The following is a 16964-nucleotide window of genomic DNA, read 5'->3' as shown; positions in this document are numbered from 1 at the left end:
AATAAAAACAAGTGGATGCCCTAGGTTTAGGGTTCAAATTATGTGTACGGGATATTCAACTTCTTGGGTTAGTAAAAAACCCATCTACCCAAATGGAGACCTAGGTCAGTGAATTGCTCTCACCTTACTATGTGGTTTTATTCATTACAAATTCATTAATACAGGGTTGGAAATTTTGAATGAAATATATATAATGAAAAATGAATTCCTATTTTGTGATTTTTCACCTATTTTCCATTAAGCTACAAGGGGAATGATGTTTAAGGTTTTTAATGGAAAATTGTAATGACCCACTTAAATTCATTAATACAGGGTTGGAAATTTTGAATGAAATATATATAATGAAAAATGAATTCCTATTTTGTGATTTTTCACCTATTTTCCATTAAGCTACAAGGGGAATGATGTTTAAGGTTTTTAATGGAAAATTGTAATGCCCCACTTAAATTTTATTCTGCAAATTTCATTAATGTTTACATTATCTGAAAATATTGAGAAATTAGATATCATTTTTGGGATTCAACTGCGTTAAGTAAGTCATTCAAAGTATGACCATTTCCATTTGACCAATATTGAGAAATATTGGTCAAATATAAAATTCATGATTTTTTTATTCAAATTCCCAACTTACCTTATCAAATTGAATCTTAGGTAGAATATGGTCTCCTCCCATTATTTCAAATAATATATGTATTTATCTCACATTCCCCAATGTACCCTCACATTTACTTGGGAGAAGACATGGTCCTCTCCATCTAATCACATCTTACATTCCCTAATGTACCCTCACATTTACTTGGGGGAAGACATGGTCCTCTCCATTTAATTATCAATATATATATTCATCTCACATTCCCAAATGTACTTTCATATTTTCTTGGGAGAAGACATGGTCCTCTCCCATTAATTTCTCAATTTTATATTCATTTCACATTTCCAAATGTACTCCCATCTTACCAGGGAGAAGAGAAGTCAATTGTAAAGATTGATGAGAAGTTAATGACATTAATGAGAGGTGGTTGAGATGGAGAAGGGAGGGAGAGTATAAAAAGGAAAGGGGGAAGGGAGAAAATGGGAGATTGGGCCTTGCTTATGATTTTGGGGGTTGGTTGTGATATTAGAATTTGTTGTGATTTTTGGAGACCTTAGGAACCTGTGGAAGTTTCTTGGGTTGTTGAGAGGAGGGAAATATTGTTCATCTTGGTCTGGATCATTCATCTTACACACACACACACTACATCTGATTGGATTTGGGCTCGGAGGGCTAGCAAACTTGTGGAGGTTTCCTAGGCTAAGAATTATTTCCTAGTTGGTTGGGAGGTAAATCCAGTTGAGTCAATCAAGAGGAGCGTTCATCAGGAGCAACAGCTCAAAGGCATCTCCATCAGCCACTGGTACAGGTATTCCTCTGTAGATTACTCAGGTAAATTTATTAAAATGAAATGTTCTCCATAAGTTATAAGGATTAGAATGTAAATGGTAAAATTTTATTTGTTTAAAAATCTTGTAAGAAAGTAAACTATTGCATTTTATTGTATTTAAATTCATCAGAAATAGATCTGTTAGAAGACCCTAGGATTGGGCTCTTACACATGGTATCAGAGTTTTAGTTCAAAATCTGGACCCAAAGCCCACTAAACCCCAAATTCCGTTATAAAGAGCTTGTAACCCTGATAAAGACTTATAATCCTAAAATATATTCATATAACAAATTGTTTTAACAAAAAAACTACAGTCAATTCCCTTGAAGATATTTTCTCCTTATTCTGCTTAACCAAGCTGATCCCATTCTGGAAGCGGTCAAAGACTACTTCTGTCTCTGTCCAAATGAAATTCCTTCTTGTTGAAAATTGTTAAATTGCTTATGACTGCATTAAGAACAGATAGTAGCATATCTTCTTGTTCTGTCCGCTCAAAACTACCTAGACCTTCAAGTCCAGCATGACATAAATGTGTTTCTTTTTCAGTTTGCACTTTGTTTTTCTGCTTCTTTTGGCCTTTCTGCTTTTGGCTTCGTTCATTAGCTCTGGAAGCTAAGACTGAAAATTCAATGTTCGGTGTCTCTGACTTGAGATTTTCAACCTCATAACCCAAAGCTTGAGTTTTAGGGTTTTTCAAAATTGATCAGTTTCTTGCTTTGTCTGGTTGACCAGACCCCAAAAGAGTTCATCTTCGGTCTTAGACCTGGAATTATTAGAAGGGATGGTGATGCTTTGTGATGGAGCCACCATTTTTGGCAATTGTGAGAATGCCGAGTGTTGCCACATAGAACTATTTCCACTTGAGCTCCGATTTGTCTGTACTTTGGGTGCAGCAGCAACCTGTGGTTGGGAGTTGACCAAAGTTGAGAGTTTTCTTTCCTGCTCTTTCTGAATGTCTCTCAGTGATGTAGTTTTCGCCTGCTTAAGTGTATCAACTGACCAAGCTGGAGCTGGTGGAGAGCTTGAAGATTCTGCTTTCCATGGCAGGAAATCTCCTAGAGATGGACCAACAGGTGGAGCAGGTAATACTTCCTTTTCCTGCTGAAGTTGACGAGAATAATTAACCTCTACAGGGGCAAGCTGTATGCGAATGATCGAGATAGGTATCTTGCTCCTCAGAGGGATTTCAGAAGCGGTATTTACAATGTCGATGATGGCAGGTAGGATGGTTGTGGGGCATTTTTTTTTAGCCTCTACGATAGTAGATGGCTCTTCAATACAAATGGAAGTTGTTGTAGAGGGCAAGTAACGTGCTGGTTCAAGTTTGGCAAACGTGGTGTTGATGCAGAGGATGCAGGAATCTATGGCACCCAAAAGCGAGAGGATTTTGATCGGGATGATGTCGAGCAGGTTGGTTAGTTGGTTGCTACAATAATATGATAATTATTATGTTCTCATAGCTGTCATCTAAATTGAAATTTTGCATTGCTACCTGATAACTGTATACCCATACGTATGATATGATAGTGAGAGGCAACAAGGAGACAGTAACAGAGGAGGCCTTACTATGAGCACTCTGTAAATCTCTGTTTCTGGAAAACTATTAGACCAACAAATCAGGAGCTCAAGGAAAATTTTCATCCATAACAAAAGCATGGAGGTCGGTTTCTTGGGCTTGGGAATTATGCGCAAGGCAATGGCAGTAAATCTACTCTGAAATGGCTTCAAAGTGACCGTGTGGAATAGGACAATGTCTAGGGTAATGTTTGATTAATGCGCAACCTCTTTAAATTTTCTCTACTTTATGGATGTTAAAATGGGTAGTTTTGTATTCGGATTTCATGACAATGATACCACTTGCTTTGGCAATCAAGAAAGCTATCGTTTTTAAAAATAGATTGAACCCATTTTTTCTATTAAACGATAGCACTCCACACTATGTGTCACTACTCAGAGACCAAGAGATTGGATTAGCTTGCTTGATATAAATGCACTGTAATTAATCGGATGAAGTTTATTCAGACCAAGCATATATATATGTTGCCACTAATGTCACTGAACACTTGGCCAGTTATGTGACAATAGGTGCTTGGTTTCAAATCCTTTCTAGGTGAGAAGCACTAGATGACACTGACAGGTTTATTATAGATGCCATCCACAAATGTAGAGAAGCATCCCTTGTGGATTTCCCTATTAGGTTTTCCTTTATATGTGTGTTAATGTGTGAGTGAGAGTGAGTATTGCAGACTGGGTTCTTTAGACTTCCTGCACAGAACATCCTGCCACTCTGAAAAGGAGTTCATAGTAGTTCATCAGGTATTCTATGTTTAGGTTTTTGTTTCGGATAAACTGATAACAAGAAGGGTTGTTGGAGTCTAATAGTAGTCCTGTGAGTTCTTTTGTACTGAGATATTATATTTAACATTCATAGTGAACTTTTTTTTTCACCTGTTAGAAATTATTTATTATGACTATGGAGACAAACGTGCTATCACTCGTCAATTCTAGTTCAAAATACTGTTGCACCCTGCCCGCCTGTGGGCAGCTTTGCTGGATCTTTTGGAAAGGGTGATTGGGGAGTGCCATGGGTCATTGAAACTGCTATGTTTTTTTTTTTAAAGAAAATTAGGGTCTCTGTGTTGGTATGTGCAAAATAAGTAACACAAAAAAAAACAGTAACACAAAAAAAATAAGAATGAAAAGTGTTGCCAAAAACCAGAGTTTTCATTAATAAAACATTGATAGTATAAAGTAAACTCCACTAAATGTGTGTAGTGGCATAAGAGCTCCTGCTGGCCTCTGAAGTCATGTTGGGAACATGGGTACCTAATGAATATGGAGTTGTGTTTGAGCTTTAAGCTTTGCGAGCTCAAAATCGATAACGAAAACCAGATTTTTCATTAATAAAAGACAGATAGTACAAAGTAAACTCCACTAAATGTGTTTCACTGCATAAGAGATCCTGCTGACCTCTGACGTCATGTTGGGAACATGGATACCTAATAAACATGGAGTTATGTTTGAGCTTTAGGCTTTGCGAGCTCAAAACTGATAAGCTAGCCTATTATTAATAGACGTATAGATGCAGAACCATAGTTGGTACCCCAGCTTTGAAATACCATTTGTCAGGACCAACTATACTGTTTGACACATCTATTACAAGGGCTATTAGTAACAACCTTAAGATACACTTCAATATTGAATGAAGCAAATAGCATAAGGCTTAGACATAAAAAGTACCGTTTGGATATGATTTTAAGTACTCCTCACAAACTAACGTAGAATTGTGAAGACGATTCCAATCTAAGAGGATTGTCAAGTGTTGTTGTGCCTCTAGTGATCACCCGCAACCACTTTGATGTCCTGATGTTAATTCTCTAGGCTCTGATCTAAAATTATTTGGCCTGTAGTCTAACCTTCCACTGCAAGCCTCTTCCTAAGCTCATTGTTCAAGATTAGCACTACGAGACTCTTGCCAATGCCAGTTTGTAAATCTTATCGGAGTCAACTCTGCCCATAAGTCTTCTATAAGATTTCCACTGCTGACACCCAATTGGTTAATCTCTCTCTAGGTTTATGATAACACATGGGACCTCAAACACTTGTGTTTCAGAATCCAAAAATAAATACATTCATTTGCCTGATTGAAATTATGTGTTATGTGAGAACAAATACAGAAGTTGTAAAGAAGCAGAAATAAATTCATACACATGAGGGATTGCAAGGCTGCATTTTTTGTTTTTTGGTAAGCTAACCAAATTTTATATTAATAGAGAGTACACGATAAAATACAGTCAAGGCAAATTGTGGCCACTAGGAAAACCAGGACCATAAACATCAGTGTTTTTCTTTGAGGATTGCAAGGAAGAGTCCTCTAAATCTAGACCCTTCGTAATGGCATGGCCTAGATAACTGCTAATACAACATAAAAGATAATTGATTGGATTCACATAACCAAACTGGGAGGCCTAGTTTCTATTTGTAAAGCTAAAAAAAGATAACAGGGGTTGTTAACCCCGCAGCGCACATGCGTGCTTCTGCTATTGCTAAGTGTCCTCCTTTTCCTCAATATCTTCATCAATCAGAGTGGGGTTGAAAACGGTAGCTTCAAACTCCTAAACAAGTTTTGCCATTTTAATTGAGTTGGGATTAACATCCTTTGATTCTGTCACAGTGATGTCAATCTTAAAAACTAGTCTACAGATTACTTCAGACCTTGTATCCATTAATTCCAGTTCATGTAGAATTGCTTGTTGTTGTTGACCCCTCTCTTCCACAACCTGTGTTATGAAAGATTTGTTTAGCTAGTAAAGCTCTATCATCTTGCAAATGTTGGTGTCTCTAGAGTGAGAGGACCCCATTTCTGGAACCCAGTCCCTGAATTCTGCCTGAACTGGATCATTGGTCATTTTTGCCTAACCTAATTCTCTATGCAGGGGACCTCCTCCTTGACGATATTGGTGAAGCAGAGCTGATAATTGGATGCAGTAGTCATGGCATCAGCCTAGGCATGAGTAGTTCGATGACGGAGCTGTGGGTTCAGGGTATTCCTGCTTTCCTAGTGCCCCTTTAAGCCCCAGGTTAGCTGGATTTCAAATGAGTAACACCTTTGGGATAGAGCATGTTGGCCCAAGGACAATTAACAAAAAATGGATGAGGGTAGGTTACAGAGAAGGATTGAGAGAGGCCACTGGAATCGTGGGAAAGGTATCAAAGCCAGGATATCAACCACCCACCTGGAGAGGAGAACCAGAGAAGGATACCCTAGGTTGTCCAACAATTTTTCACCTAACTATGGAGGGAGATCCTTGCCTTCACAGGCCTGGTGGAGAGTTGAGATAGAATAAAAATTAACCCAACCTGATATACTAAAAAGACAACGTGAAAACTAACCAGGAATACAAAACTTTTAAGTGAGGCAAGAACATCAGTGATGTGCAGCTTTCCTTGATTCCCCAATCTTTCTCCATTTCCTACTCCCCAGGTAAGCCATTAGAAATTTAGAAGTTATAGCTTTCATTGCTACTTCAAACATAATGTTGCGGATGGTAGGAGTAATGAAACATTACTAATTGGACTTCTGCAATGAGAGCTCTTGTCCAGGCCACTGCCATATTCATAATCCACAACATGAATGAGCCCATGCAGTTTTGTTCTCAAGTGCCCTCTGGCAGCTGTCCTGTCAATCCTCCCAAGCACCCCATTTGGGAGACTGCAATACTGCATTGAATAAGCAGCAAGAATTGATATAATGTAGTTCAAATATTTTCATGCCCAATTGGAATCCCTTTGATCGTTTTTTTTTAACTTGGAAAAATTATGTTACCTTTGGAATTCATTGAGGGTACTGACACTGGACAGTTAACATTGGCAATTGTGGTGAGTGCATCAATTCAGCAACAGGTAAGGATACGAATTGTTGTTCTTTATCCAAATTGCAAGAAACTGAATTCATAACCATGCTTCAATTATGCTTTTTTGACACTATCACAACTTATTTATGCAAGTACATTTTAGAGTGTTTTAAAGTACCAAACATAAAACAAACATATTGCTCTAGCCTCATGAAATCCTTGCAATTATGCTTTTCTAAAGGTTCTACATTCACATTTATTAGTTGATAATCTATATCTTATACTCAGATTATATCTTGTTGTGGACTGGGCACTTCAAAAGTAGGTATGTTCATCTCTAACTTTGTTTCTAGTGCATAATTCACCCATTCAGTTCCTACGTGCTTAAAAAATAGCATTGACAGAATACAATGCGTAACACTGAACATTTGCCCCAACTCTAGGAACAATTATCCTTCCACAAATTATTTTTTTAAGGATAATCGTAGCTGGCATTCCCTGGTTTCTTCACTGTGTGTTGTCTATATTTTTGCTTTGGGACCTATACTTTGTATGCACCAGATGAGTCCATTAAAATGGATCTGTTCACCACTGGGCACCAAGTGCTAACCATTTTATTGCATTAGACCCAACACACTCTGGAATGACATGGCATGACATGAAATACAAAATTTAAGAATGTTCTCTAAAAAAAAAACCAACAGTCAATAGGACTGTAATATGACAAAGTATTGGGAGTACCTAATGCATCTATAAAAATAGTGATCAGTTGTATAGGAAAGTGTGTAGAACATGCCACTAGTTTCAGGAGGCATGCCTTGTAAATTCCCGCAATGCGAAAGAGGTGATTGGACACAACATGTCATATAAGTGGTTGCCCTGTTGTAAGGAGGTACAACATAGTCATTAATTAGCATATCCTACTTGAAATATCTTACATAAAGATATATGTTAAATTTTTACTACATATATCTCATCTATTTTTTTTCAAGAAAAAAGGCGTACCTTATTTGTTTCGAGTAGAAAAGATAAAGTTACATTCTGAAGGTGTCTCTGACACATGGTATTGAAGAGCGTAGACCACAATACGCTACTAATATCAAAGATAATTGATTCAATAGCTTGAGTATTTTTATAATTCTAACCTCTTTAGAGTCACCATATAGGTAAGATAAGATAATTTTATTAATATTCAACAAATGATCACAACAATTGTTCAGTGGGACTAAAGGATATATCTAGTGTGAATACAATGTGGATTGCAAAAGCAGCTCCTATATACGGATATCTAAGTATCAAAGCTAACTACATTCTGCAAAATCAGTTAGGAAACAAACATATTATCCCTTCTCAAGAGAGGAAAACGATCAAAACCAATTAGGAAGTACTCATATAAGATCAAAAACATAAAAACCTGCCACCAGATAGTCGGCATGAATGGTTGAATCTAGGCAAAAAATTGTTGATGAGTTGGAGGAAAACTACACCTTCCCTAGTTTCAGTTACTACAAGCAAATCCAACCTGTCCATCAACTGCCTCTTTGGACAGTTTATCTATTGGTTCATTAAGTTCCTTGAATATGCATGAAAAGAAAATGAAGCAAACTTGGATATGAAATCTGAAGCCACCAAATGAGAATGGCTAATTGATTTCCAAACATGTCATTGAGCCAGTTCACTGCCATAAGTGAATCACCATAGCTTTGGAGCTCTGTTATCCTCCTGTCTAGTGCCAGTCAAACCAAAATAGCAACAACCAGTAATTCAGCACTTTTGTTGTTGTCCCTATCCAACCTGCATTTGAACTCTAGACAAAAATTACCAGTGGAAATAATATATCTCCAGCTCCACTTAATCAGGGATTTTCAGAAAAACCCCATTGTTTAGTCTTGTTGATATATAGGGAACCCACCAGCCTGGGAGCTTTAGTCTTCACTTGCTGCTCCAGTCCTCGATAAGCAAACTGGATTTTAAATAAAGTGAAGAGGTGTTATAATTTGGTCCTCAAATATCATTGAGTTTTTGGTGAGCCACAAAGCCCAACAGGCAGTCAGTGGAAGGGCTCTATGAGCTTTCACCAATGGATCATTCCACCACTTCTTGAATACATTCTCCTCCATTTCGCTCTTCCGGAAGTCACATTCACTTATACTACATTTATCTAATCAATGATCCAATAGATTATTTTGGGCATTCTAATGTCAATATATCCTTCATTATTGTCATAAGGCTTACAACCATAAAGCAATTACTTGGGTATTATCAATGCCATTTAGAAAACAACAGAAAACAAAGTAAGGCTAGTCAGAGTTGTGAAGAATGATAGCTATCACATAGAAATTAAATTTAAAATTTAATCAAGTCATCAAGTGACTAAAAGTTATCAATGGGACTGAATGATTGGCACGTACGGTTCAGCAATGTGGGAATGCCTGATGCTGTGATATCCCTCTTCGGAAAATTACCCTTAGGGTGCAATTCTAAGTTAGGCTTCTTAATAAATCATGAAAGAATTACATTTCATAACAACGACGCAACATTCCTCAATCCATATAACAACAACGATCCTTTCAGTTAATGTACCAATGGTATAAAAGATACTCAAACAACCATATGTTCTTCAGCAAATGATTATAAATCAGGGCTAATTGACCAATAAACAATGAACCTATATAGCACGACGCTCTAACCAACTGAGCTAATAGGGCACCTTCTAGTGGAATTGATAGTGCACTAATCCGTTGCTTGCCATTATTTTGGTTTTGGTACCACCTTATAGCATATCCGAGTTCAAATGCTATTTTCCATGACGGACAGTTGAATCTGTTTCAACTCTAATTGTTATTGAGGGGTTCCACAAGGATGTCACATGAGCATTTATGATGCCCATTTTAACGTAGATAGCCACCTATGATAAGGTTCTATTTTGCAGTTCCATGTTGTTATTTATGAACATTATATACATTTGGTTGGACACATGAAAATCAATTGATGGATTTGGTATTGATGATGGAAATGTTGGATGTATGACCAAATGTATGACTTACTTGGTTACAATTTATCTAGTGCATGACTTGTCAGATTTATTGTTGCATCGTATAGGCTTGTATAGATATGATTTATCTAATCAATGACTTAGTGAAATTATGATTTATCTGATGTAAGATTTATTTCTAGTATGAAAAACAAAATTGACACGTGGACACTGGGCTTAATAAACATGATCTTTAAGATCATGTATCTATATGTATTTTGTGGTTATATATATGCATGGATGAGAACTAAACTACAGATTGGAAAGAACCGTATGATAACCAAGATCTATTATTCCATTGGGGAAGGTCGAGACGAGCAATGAGGAAAGGTACGATGTACATTATTCTATTACATTTGGTATCTACTTAATATTCACTCTTATGACGAGTAAAATGCAAATGATAGGTGGCAAGACGACCTGACTGGATTATTCGATGACAAGTCCAACCAGCTATGTAGTTTGGTTCGTGTTAGGGTGTTGACCCTAGTTCTGAAGAAGGGGTGGAGGCATTTCCCACTGTGTATCCTCCGAAACCTAGAATCGTGGGAGGGCAGTGGTGGACACGCTCCCCTAGACATGTGATGACAATTGCCAGTTTCCAGCTGGGGAAGTTAGGTCGATGTATTAGACGTTTCCACCATGTCGGTTTTATCAGAGGATGTATAGGGTGGGAATGGAAGTAGGTCAGGATGGATAGGAGGATATAGATTAGTTGGAGACTCTTGATGGGAAGTAATGTCATTGTCTAACTTATTAAATTTTACTGCTATAACTCTCTCTGGTTTGTTATGCTTTCGAATTCCTTGTATCTTTTCATTCTAACTTCGGGAAGAAGTTTTTGAAGGAGGGGTGTATGTAATGCCCCACTTAAATCTTATCCTGCAAATTTCATTAATGTTTACATTATCTGAAAATATTGAGAAATATTGATCTAATATAAAATTCATGATTTCTATTATTTAAATTCCCAACTTACCTTCTCAAATTGAATCTTAGGTAGGATATGGTCTCTTTCCATTATTTCAAATAATATATGTATTCATCTCACATTCCCCAATGTACCCTCACATTTACTAGGGAGAAGACATGGTCCTCTCCAACTCATTATCAATATACATATTCATATCACATTCCCCAATGTACCCTCACATTTACTAGGGAGAAGACATCGTCCTCTCCATCTCATTAGCAATATATATATTCATTTCACATTCCCCAATGTACCCTCTCATTTACTAGGGAGAAGACATGGTCCTCTCCATTTAATTAAATCTTACATTCCCCAATGTACCCTCACATTTACTTGGGGGAAGACATAGTCCTCTCCATTTAATTATCAATATATATATATATATATATATATATATATATATATATATATATATATATATATATCTCACATTCCCAAATTTACTTTCAGATTTACTTGGGAGAAGACATGGTCCTCTCCCATTAATTTCCCAATTTTATATTCATGTCACATTTCCAAATATACTCCCAGCTTACTTGGGAGAAGAAAAGTCAACTATAAGGATGGATGAGAAGTTAATGACATTAATGAGAGGTGGTTGAGATGGAGAAGAGAGGGAGGGTATAAAAAGGGAAGGGGGAAGGGAGAAAAGGGGATGTTGGGCCTTACTTATGATTTTGGGGGTTGGTTGTGATTTTTGGAGACCTTAGGAACCTGTGGAGGTTTCTTGGGATGTTGAGAGGAGGGAAATATTGTTCATCTTGGTTTGGATCATTCATCTTAGACATAGACACTACATCTGGTTGGACTTGGGCCTGGAGGGCTAGGGAACCTGTGGACGTTTCCTGGGCTAAGAATTATTTCCTAGTTGGCTGGGAGGTAAATCCAGTTGGGTCAGTCAAGAGGAGCGTTCAAAAGGAACAGCAGCTCAAAGGCATCTCCACCAGCCACTAGTATAGGTATTCCTCTGTAGATTACTCAGGTAAATTTATTAAAATGAAATGTTCTCCATAAGTTACAAGGATTATAATGTAAATGGTAAAATTTTATTTGTTTAAAAGTCTTGTAACAAAGTAGACTATTGCCTCTTATTGCATTTAAATTCATCAAAAATAGATCTCTTAAAAGACCCTAGGATTGGGCTCTTACAAAAATTATTGAATTTTCTTAATGGACATCGATGATCAATTAACCCCAATTAACCCATTCAGATATGAGGGCGAGGGATGTTTGGGGCTTTTAATGAGGAAAGAGTTGAATTTTGTGAACTAGAATTGATGACCAGGTGACATTTTTGAGGATTAAGATTATGCACATATGATAAAATCCAGACTAAAACCAAGAGGAGAGAGGGATGTTTGGGGCTTTTAATGGGGAAACAGTTGAATTTTTTGAACTAGAATTGATGACTAGTTGACCCTTTTGAGGATTAAGATTATGCACATATGATAAAACCCAGACTAAAACCAAGAGAAGGGACATGGTAGAGAATGGGGGTGAAAAAGGGGAGGAATTGGACTTAGCCTCTACAAATGGTAATGGAGAGGATTTGGATTCAATCATTAGACAAGCATTTGAGGTTTGCAAGCCAGAATCTCTATTGCATCAACTCAAATATTTTGTCAAGAAAAAGGAGATTGAAGTAGAGGACTTATGTAAAGTTCATTATGAGGAATTCATCCATGTAGTGGATGAGCTCCGTGGGGTTTTAGTAGATGCAGATGAGTTAAAAAATGGGATGACCAATGTGAATTACAAGCTTCAAAAAGTGGATAAGTCTCTCCCTGCTAAAGCTGAAGAGATTATAAAAGCTTATGCAATTAAGAAAAACTTAACATAATCAATCCATTCATTAAAAATCTGTGCATAGACAATGGAGTTGTCTGTGAAATGCAACCAACATGTTATAAATGATAGTTAATACCCAGCATTGAAAAATTTAAACTCGATAGAAAGAGATTATTCGCCCATAATTCTAGTCAAGGCGATTCAAAAAATGCTAGAAAAGAAGATCCCTGAAATCAAATCCCACATCGATAAAAGAGTGAAAAGGGAAGTCAATGAATGGTTGATGAAGATTAGGAGTACTGCTAAATAAATTGGTCAGTTGACAATCAGGCAAGGTTCTTTAGCTCACCAGAGAGAAGAGGAGTTGTGAGGCCAACAAAAGGTAGGCAGAGGAACAAAGTAGGTCAAGGAAAATTTTAGGGTCTAATATTTGTAAGTGGGCTAATTTTCCATGCTTTTTCCAAAACAATTATTCGCCAATTTCCAGTTTTTTCTAAAAGGTATTCGCTCAAATTTTATACTATAGAAATATTTTACCTAAAAAATTGCCAAAATTTTATCTAGATATAATAAAATTATTATATATCTAAGTATTTTTACAAAAAAATATCCCCAAACATGTTTCAATTTGAATATTGGGGACTAGTAAGATTCACCAATGCTTCTAAACTTTAAGATAAATTTCCATCCTTGAAATTTTTCCTGTAGCAGGTCAGGTGTAAGGGAATGTGTATATGATTTAAACACTGAGGAGATGGAAGATGTTGATTCTGTTTTGAAATTTGACATCGCTCCAGTTTATAGGGAACACCATATCCAAACTTGTCTTGGGCTTGAAGACCAGTTCAGAGATTACTACTATACAAATCGTCAGCTGCAACTTAATTTAGATTTGCAAGTCTCATCAATGCAACCTTTTCTAGAATCACATCTTTTTTTCTTCACTCAGATTGTTGGGTTTTTCATAGTCGAATATCATGTCTAGAGGATGGCCGGAGGATTAATCTCCACTCCCCAAGTGGAAATGATGTGGGATACAGTTGTAGCAATGATGAGTTGTATTTTAGAGGATCAATTTTCATGTATGCAGGTTGGAAGCCATATTCTGCTTGTCAAGGATTATGTGAGTCTACTTGGTGTGACTTTGAGAAGATATGGCCACCATGTGGGTCCTTTGCTTGATATTTTGGACAAGAAAAAATACAAATCTCATGAACTTCTTCTCAATGAATGCAAAAAATAGATCAATAATATCCTCGCTAATAACAAATACGAGCAGATGGTGATGAAAAATGAGTATGAGTACAACATGAATGTGTTACCAATACCATTCCATTTACAGACATTAGATATCATGTCTACTTTCCCTTACATTGCACCATTTTTTGCCACTGTCCCTGATTGTTTTCACATTGTGAGGTCTTTCATAGAGGATTTTATGAGCTATCTGTCCTATGGAGGTCACATGGACTTTTATTATGTTGTGAAGAAGTATCTAGATAAGCTTTTGATCAATGTTATGAATGAGGCTTTACTCAAATTGATCAACATTTCCACGCTTGTGGTATCGCATGCCATGCATATTGATACTAGTATGATAGTTTTGGAGCGAGCTTATGACTTTTTAATGCAGAATGCAGCCCAATTTTGTGGAATTCCTATGTGCTTGGTAGAAAGGTTGCACGTTGCATTGTCAATTCGAATTGTCTTGGAGAACTCTCAAGATATTTCACATGAAGCAAAGTTGAGACTCGTCAAGTCTAAGGTGGATGAGTTTATGTTGCTAACTAACAACATCAATTGGAACCCAGATGAAGTTCAACAAAATGGCAGTGAGTATCTAAATGAGGTGGTAATTTACTTGGACACGTTGATCTCTACAGCACAACAAATATTACCATTGGATGCTTTTGAGAAGGTAGGAAGGAGGGTGTTGAAGCACATATCAAACTACTTCATGGTGACAGTTATAAGGGACCAATGTTTTAAAAACCGGAACTAGTGACTAGAACAGTCCACCTAATGAACCGAGTTTTAAACTAGGTTTGGTTAGGTCTAAATGAACCGGTTTTAAAAAATACATTAAATAATTAATTTTTAATGAAAAAACTATTTTTAATATTTAAAACCATGATTCCAAGCCAATAGAGACAAAATATGCAAATATTTCTCATTTATATACCATGTAAACGTGAATATATCAAAATGGCACTTAGTGCAATACATATCATCGACAAAATACATAATAAATGAGACTCTAAATGGCCTCTAGGGTGAAAAACAAAAAGCCTACAAACTATGGGGCCACTGGCCTACAACAAGTCTACACATATGATAATAGTGATCAACATTATCACTTGAAACTTCTCATGAGTCATCATGATCAAACTCAGTTGGTTGAGTCTCGACTCCCAAACTTTGCAATTGCCTAAGTCACAAACTTCTCTATTGGTTTAGTGACTTGAGTCTCAAACTTCTGAAGGTATTCTACCTTAATATGCCCTATTGAGTCATTTGGTGCTTCACATGGCTTTACATGGCCTCCTATCCCATCCAAGTGTTGCTTGAAACTGTTAATACCCCCTCAAATAGATTGTTGGCGATATTTGCATATCATTTTGCCATCAATCATATCACAATGAGCCCATGCACTATCCTTGGATTTTGGAGGCATGATGACTACTACTTAGCTCAAACTCTCTATTGTACCATTACTCCAGCAAAAACTCAACACTCTCCAAGCTCCCAATCAAACTCACAAAAACTCCAAATGAGACGTGTGAGGTAAATGATGGGGTTGAGCTCCTTTTAAAGGCTTCGAGAGGGTGTTTTTGGAGGGAAGGAACCTTTATTTTCCCTCCAAAACACCCTACAAACATGGAAAACCACACTATGTGGGTCCTCTGTGGCCTTGGCAACTAACTGGTTGGTTTGACCACAAACCAGTCAGTTCCGTCTTGAACCGGCTGGTTAGGACTGGTTTTCCCCTTTTTTGGGTGAAATGAAGGGTCAAATCGGGTTTTTCTATCGGTTTGACCTGCTAGGCTAGCTAACCTGCCAGTTTGACTAGTTACCAGTTCAGATCGGCCAGTTTTTAAAACACTGTGAGGGACAGTGTCAAAAGATTCAATATGAATGCTATAATGGGTACTAATAATGGTTTAAGAGTGCTAGAGTCCTTTTTCGAGGATAGATTCCACAACACTGGCTTGAGTGAGCTTCAGGGTGCTACAAGTTTGAAGAACTACTTGGCAAAAGTGCGGCAACTGGTTAATATTTTATTGAGCAACCAGCTAGAGAAATTCATGAACCCCGTTATAAGGGAGAAACACTACAATGCTTTGGATTATAGAAAGGTTGTAATGATTTCTGAGAAATTTAGATATGCGCCTGGAAGGATATTTGGAAGCTTGGGGGGTAGGAGTTTAAAGAAAAATTCTAGAAAAAGGTCCATGGATACATTAGTAAGGAGATTGAAATATTTCAACTAATGGATTCAATGGTATGTTTCAAGTCACTACTGGAAACACTGGATGTTTAATTTCTATTCATGCTCTTGTGTCATTAGATTAAAGTTTGTTTACATGTTACAGGTTTATAGCAATATGCTTTTTGTTTCTCAGAGCATTTAGGAAAAATACAATTTGTTGTATGGATTATTTGTCTAGCTACAAAAGTTAAAAGCCTCAGTAAAATCAACAGATTAGCCCATGAGACTCAGGTGAATTATATCATTAATAAAATATTCTTTCTGATCTACTATGTAATGTGCAATATTGTTTTGCCCCTTGCCCTTTATGTTTTTACTTCCCATTTTATATTTATTTGTCTTACATGCATAGGAACCTCCTTGCTTATGACAGCCCTTTGAATATGGTCCTGAATCAATTTATGTAGGGCTAATCTATAAAGTGCAGTCAACAAGTATCTTCAAGTAATGAAACTGAGCGTCAAGAATGCCTTTAATTTGTTAAGATATGTGTAAACTTGGAAAAATAAACCATTTTATGATTTAAAAGGACAGAAGGTGCATAAATACAAAAGATACTCTAGAAACCTTTGACAAAATAGGAGGCAATGGTTCTTGAATAAGGCTGGATTGGACACGAAATTTGGGATGATTGAAATCTTTATTTGTATTTTTTAGAGGCGAAAAGGTGGGGAGTGTTTATTGATAGAACATGGCTTTTGAAGTTATATCACCTCCAAGCACAAGATTTTCAAATTAGTTAAGTGCTAAAAAAAAAAATGATGCTTCTCTCTTCAGGAGTGTTGTTTTGCCTACCCTTACCTAACCAACATTATTATTTTCCAGGTATATTTCAGACTCAGATTCTATTGCATCTTAAAATTCTAAGTTTGCATTTAATACCTTGTAATATAATTAGTATTTG

The 16964-nt window shown here is 36.7% G+C and overlaps 1 pseudogene; it reads left to right on the top strand.

Annotated features, from left to right (window-relative positions):
- Nucleotides 1-2373: 2373 nt before the first annotated feature.
- LOC149161301 (exocyst complex component SEC15A-like) lies at nucleotides 2374-16061 on the top strand (annotated as a pseudogene).
- The last annotated feature ends 903 nt before the right edge of the window (nucleotides 16062-16964 follow it).

The sequence above is a fragment of the Pinus tabuliformis genome, chromosome 5_2 (assembly GCF_031772625.1).
Source record: "Pinus tabuliformis cultivar Carrire ecotype Pingquan chromosome 5_2, CPIR1, whole genome shotgun sequence".
Lineage (NCBI taxonomy): Eukaryota > Viridiplantae > Streptophyta > Pinopsida > Pinales > Pinaceae > Pinus > Pinus tabuliformis.
The sequence above is the reverse complement of the archived record's forward strand: the minus strand, read 5'-3'. Positions and strand labels throughout refer to the sequence as shown.